The sequence below is a fragment of the Haliaeetus leucocephalus genome, unplaced genomic scaffold, assembly GCF_000737465.1.
Source record: "Haliaeetus leucocephalus isolate CR32 unplaced genomic scaffold, Haliaeetus_leucocephalus-4.0 Scaffold92, whole genome shotgun sequence".
NCBI lineage: Eukaryota > Metazoa > Chordata > Aves > Accipitriformes > Accipitridae > Haliaeetus > Haliaeetus leucocephalus.
The window spans coordinates 11,756,458-11,762,452 of NW_010972528.1; positions in this window are offsets into that span (position 1 = coordinate 11,756,458).

Sequence of the window (5,995 nt, forward strand, 5' to 3'; positions counted from 1 at the left end):
TTTCTAATTCCAATCTGTTTGATCTCCTACTTAAATTCTAAAATAAGTCTGTAGTAATTCATGCAGCTAGTGCATGTTTGACTAAGAATGTATTGATTGTTTCATTTTCTACTGTAGAAAAGAAGTAAAGTAATAAAGACAAGTTCAGGCCTTACTGAGCCCATTATTTCCCTGAATTTCTGTATGTGAAGGGGAATCTGAAAACGCATTCACACACCTGAAATGTGATTCAGCCTTATTTTGGCATTGCTCTTCTATAATTTACAAGGAGAAGAGACTCACTTCTGAGTTACTTTAGCCCTCATTTACCGAAGATTTTGTATGTCAAGGAGAGTAGTAAATCCTTTAATGACTCCAGCTACCAGAGAGAGTAAGCCCCTAGCATAACCAAAGCATGAAAGGATTTATCGTAAACTAAACTAAAACATCCAAACTCGGCTCATTAATAGGTATGAAGGAACAGGCAGAAGAGAGAAATCAGCTTAGCATCTTAGTAGATCAGGGGACTCACATTGTCTTGCGATGCTTTTGTAGTATGTAGATAATAGAAACTAGCATCGCCACAGTTTAAATCAATCCAAATACAGTTATTAAATGATATAGTCACCAGGGAGGTAGGAGGTGTGGTGCAGTGTTGAAATAGCCTTTTACTGTGGAGTCACAAGTGAAATTTGTAGGAACTCATTGTACTTGTGTAAGCTGCAGAACCTCTGTGCGACATGGCAGGACAGGGAAGGTGCTCCAAGGGTCCCGGGAAGCAGAGCTGGGGAGCGCGCTGCAGTCAGTGAGGTGTGTATATTGGCAGGTGATAGACGAGAGCCTCGTGAAACAATTGACATAGTTGCTGGCATCAAACAACGCCATGAGATTATACTTTTAAAACTGAATCATGTTGAAAATATTTAAAGGCAAAAAGAAGAGAGAAATAAATCAGTGCTGGTCTTGGCCTGGCTTTCTCTTTCAGGTGTCCAGAATGACTTGCTGTCCAGTGGAGCTTACAGATAAAGTGCAGCTTGACGATTTTGATAAGGAACCCTGATAAACTTCCTCAAATTATTTCTGTAAGGATTGGAAATGAAGACAATTTGAATCCTCTTCTGTAATTATGCTGCATGTTTCAAAACTCTGATCTCAATAACACTGTTAAATAAAAATGAGACCTAATTTACTTAATGGAGCAGGTTATGTACAGCTTCAGTTTGGTTAAGAGAGCTAAGTTACAAATATAAAAAAAATGAAGATGTAATTAATGCTGCCTTGATAGTAGTTACAAAGACAACTGAACCCTTTCAAGAGAGAATGATTTTATTTTATTTTTCAAGCAATTACCCTAATGTAATTGCTACTCATAATCTGGTCTGCTTGATACAAATTCAGGATTTCATTGAACGTTTAGAGTGTCACAGAGGAATATCACAGCTTTGCACTCTCTTTGGAAAAATGCCTATACATTGGTGATCTTATTATAGTATTTCTCCATCAAAAAATTTGGATTCGCTTTTCTGTAATACCAAGATGCTTATATTTATTCCCATCACATTTCGTAAAATGAATGTGAATTACAATGGGGTTTTTTCAGATCTTCATAGAATACATGAATAATAAATCCTAAAGAATAATAAGGAAAATAGTTCACTGTGAAGTTTAGTAATGATCTATAATGGATCAAGACAGGAATAGCGTTAAAGTCGGTGTGGTGAAGTACCCTTGAGAATTTTCTTCCCTTTCGGGGAGAATGTAGTTGTCACTAAATGTAAACCTTATTAAATCCAGCCAGATAGTGTTGTATGGTGGTGCGATATGAACCCTTGTGAAAATAAAACTAGTGGTAAACTGTGAGGTTGAGACAAATAATGCATGTTGCCATACCTAGTGTTTTCTAACCAACTTTTCTTTAATGCCAGGCTTCAAAAGAGAACGGTGGTGATTAAAATATATGTGATTGCAGGCTTGCTTATCTACACAACTCTGTACGTGCTACCTTTGCATTGAAACTGATTTATGGTGAAAAAGAGAGAAATGCATAGAAAGTACTTGTGGAACAGGTAAAATTATAGTCTTAGTTTAAAGAAATCTCGACCAAATTAATCCAAAGAAAGAGATGCTTATAAAAGAAGCATAAGCTTTTATGAGTTACAAAAATTAGATACCGAGGGAATGGATGTGGAAAATGTAATAAAATTATATGTAGTCAGGCTAAGACAGAGATTACTCACATGGACAGGATAAGGTTCCAAGTTATTTTAACATTTTTAGTACTAATATTGATGAAATCCATAATCTCTTTGTCAACATTGCTGTATCATTTTATGTCGTCTTCATCGTTTTACTGCGTCTTTTAAAAAATAACTTGTAATATCCTTTGATTACACTCAGTAAAACTTTATCAGAACTTTATTTTGGTGGTGTTACATGACTTTTGTGATCCAATTCTGTCAAAAGCATTAAAATGAATGAACGTGCCTGTAGCTCCAGCATATACGTTTAACTTCTGCTAATGAAACGGGATATGAAGGCTTGACACTTGGCTTGCAACAATGGTTCAGCTTGGTGTAACTCTTTTAAAGTGATTTTTAAATGATCTGTAAATCATCCTGAAGTAAAGCACCTAGAATGGGTTCTGCTGGAGCATATGTATATGTAACTTCATATATAATTTTCTAATTTGTACATATATTTCTGTGAACACAAAAGTATGTGACTGAAAATCAGGACTCAGAATTTTCAGTTAGTCTTACTTGAACACCAAAGTATAAGAATAATTCTAAACTGAGTGGGTTTTATCTTAACAACAAGTTAGTGGCATGGATAGAATCTGCTAAAGAAGGATGTGCATCTGTTGCTTTGCTTTCAGTCCTATATAGTCTACTGTTTCAGTGAGATGCAAGGATATTATTTAATGGAAATGAGAGATGCACTTTACTCATAATTATCATAAAAAGGGTTAATGTGGAATATAGAGGTGACTAGATACATTATTTTATTACAATAATAGACTCACTGAGGAAAAACTCTTTTATGACACATTCCATTATTGCTGTTACAGACCCGTAATTTGAAGATTACTGCTCAAAACCCAGACAAAATGATTTTACAATCATAGGCCCATTAAAGGTTTAAGAATTGTCTGGTTAGATTAGGAAGAATTTAGTTGTGGAAAATGTTGTGTGATTTATTATGCTACTTAAAAAGCATGCAGACGCATGTACTTGTAAAGTAGGCTGCATCTGCAGAACAATCGGGTCCCCTCCGTGCTGCGTGCGGGGCCTTCTCACCTACGGGTAAACTTTGTTTGTATTGATCTGCTCATTATTTCTGCATCTTTAGCATAGTAAAAGTATTTATTTTAACATCCAGTTCTCTCATCCCAAGTAGACAAGACGTGATACTATTGATCCTCAGGCCAGTCATCCATTAGGCATCCATTAAGATCCAGAGTGATAGACGAATGTGAATTACAATTATTATAATTCCATCAAAGGGCTGCTAAGATAAGGCACAAGTCTGTAGCTCAGCAAAGATAAGGATCACCTGAACCCCCGAGACATTACCGTAGCCACACTTTATATTGTTGAAATAAAAAGGCCTAAAGCAGTATCTCAGTGTGCTGAGAGATGTCCTTTGGTGAACTGTGGTGTTTCCAGGCATTAAAGCCCTTAGCCCTCTGTTTCACCACTCTGCCAGAGTTTTTCACTGTCAAATAAGAATCAGCAAAAGGGAGCCCGAGTCTCTGCTTCGACTTTAATGTGCTTTCTACATCCAACGCGATCTGGTTCCCGTAGACACTCCAGAAAGCATCTGTCATCACCGTTGCCCTTAAATAGTTTCAGCCTGGCCTGGTATTTTCTCATCCATTTCTGCCTTTTCTTTCTTACCTGGTGTTTTCTTTCCCATGTTATAGTTTGGTCTTTTTCTCTATTTCCCTGGCCAAATCTGACTCTGAAACTTTCTGCTGAGTGGATTAATTTTAAACAAGATACGGTGCCATGAGCCTAGCTCTGTGGAATGGTTTTATTGTAGACACATTTGAAAGTATTTGTTTAACTGAGCTGTGAGTTTAAAATTACACTCATGAGCTTATGGGCAAATGAGGATCATAGTTCTAATTAATACTTTTAAACTGCATGGCACCCCAGGCAAATTAAGTATGCTTTTCTCTCGTATGTCAACGATACAAACAAATGTTTAGAGTTGTACAGTTGTTTTCCTTTATGGGGCATGCATAATTAACGAATATCTGAAATACCTGTCCGAATGTGTATCTGGGTGTGCATCAAATGGCTCTTTGGTATGAGAGACCTGGTGATGTACACAGCTGCGTGAGTTACCTGTCACAGGCTTGGGAAACCCAGCTCCCCCCACAGCCACTCGCTTCCCTCCCAGCATCCGCTTTTGTTATTACACAAGCTTATTAGCATTCTCGCACGTGCTTATTTTCAACCTGGTTTTGGGCAGTACCTGATCTAAACCTCACTCTTAAGATGACAATCAGAAGTTTGAAACAGTACAAAGCTTCCAATATAGCATAGCAACTGTAATTTATGTTGTTGCATCTCTTTAGTAAGGATCTTGCTCATGGTGTGTGTGCTGCTAAAAGGCAATGTTCACTGCTGGCAAACGCCTCAGGTTTACCTCAGCATCTCAGTTCCTCTTACTGCCATCTCTTGCTTTTCCTATTCTTCCCCAAGAACATTGCCCTTTTGATACAATCACTCCACCAGGTCTAGTCAGAGTGAAGAGCTGAACGTGGACCCATCGATGACAGAATAACTGAGTCCCTGTTTTTATAACTGAATTGCACATACCGCAACTCGCCCTGGAGGGCATGCCAGCCAGTGCTTTTGAGTCCGTGTGTGTGTCGTAAGCACAGTTAGACCTTAATGTTGGATGGAAACCCCTTAAATACAAATTTTACTTGGGAACTGCATCCCTTTCATGGGAAACGGGGTACAATAACGTATGTTATTGTTTTGTGATGTTGATTTTACCAATCGATATTTAATTTAGCGATCAAAGAGTTTCTGTTGTAAACACCCATAGACTGCACGTCTGGTGTCTCTCTTGTGATACAGCCACAGAATGCAAAGGTGCAATTTTTTTAAAGCACGTAAGGGACATTTTTCTGTTTACAGTGAAATGCAGCAAGACCTCATTTTTGCCTTGGAGGATTAAACTGTGCCCTGTAGCACAGCCCTCATTTGTGTAGTTTAAGGAAAGGTGCTGTCACAGAGTTTTCTGTTGTTGGTATCTGTAGCTGAATTAAGCTGCTGTTCAGCGGGCTGCAGCACCCGTGTCAGAGCAGTGCGGCAGCACCGTTGGGGCTTTGCTCCTTGGAAGAGGGAAGCTGTGCCACCAACAGAGGAGCTGGTACTGGTTTTCTGGGGGAGGGTGCCAGCACCTGCAAGCAGGAAAACAAAAGTTCAGGAAATCCATGAGGTAGAGCCGGTTCATTTTAGCAGTTCGTCACCTGAACAAGGGCGTCTTTCGTTGTTTTGCTATTCTGCTCATGAAGCACCCAGTTAACTTTGTCGTCTCGCTGCCTGTTGTAAACGCGTGAGACTTTGTCCGTTCTCAGCGGAATAGGATGGTTTTGCGTCGCTTATATTCACCCAGACCGCGCTGCCTTGCTGTGGATATGTAACCCTGTCGGTGTGAGCAGATTACTTCGGTTACAGGCTCCGCAGGGCCTGGAAGGACCTGGGTCCCATCCCTTCGGACGAGCGACCCGCAGCGTGCTTCGAGGGGAGCGGAGAGCTCCGGGGACAGCCGAGTTTCGGGGGAGGGCTCCTCTCCCTCTGCACGTTACCGACGACAGCCGCTTTAAAACCTTCGCCGCGTTCGCTGTCGCCAGCCGCGGAGGAGGCGAGGCAGCTCCGGCAGCCGCTTCCTCCAGCCCCCGCTGCCGCCCACGGGCCCGCAGCGCAGCTTCACGGCGAACTCTGTCAGGCGAGGACGCACCGGCTCGGCTGGGCCGCGGCGGCCCCGGGCCGGGGCG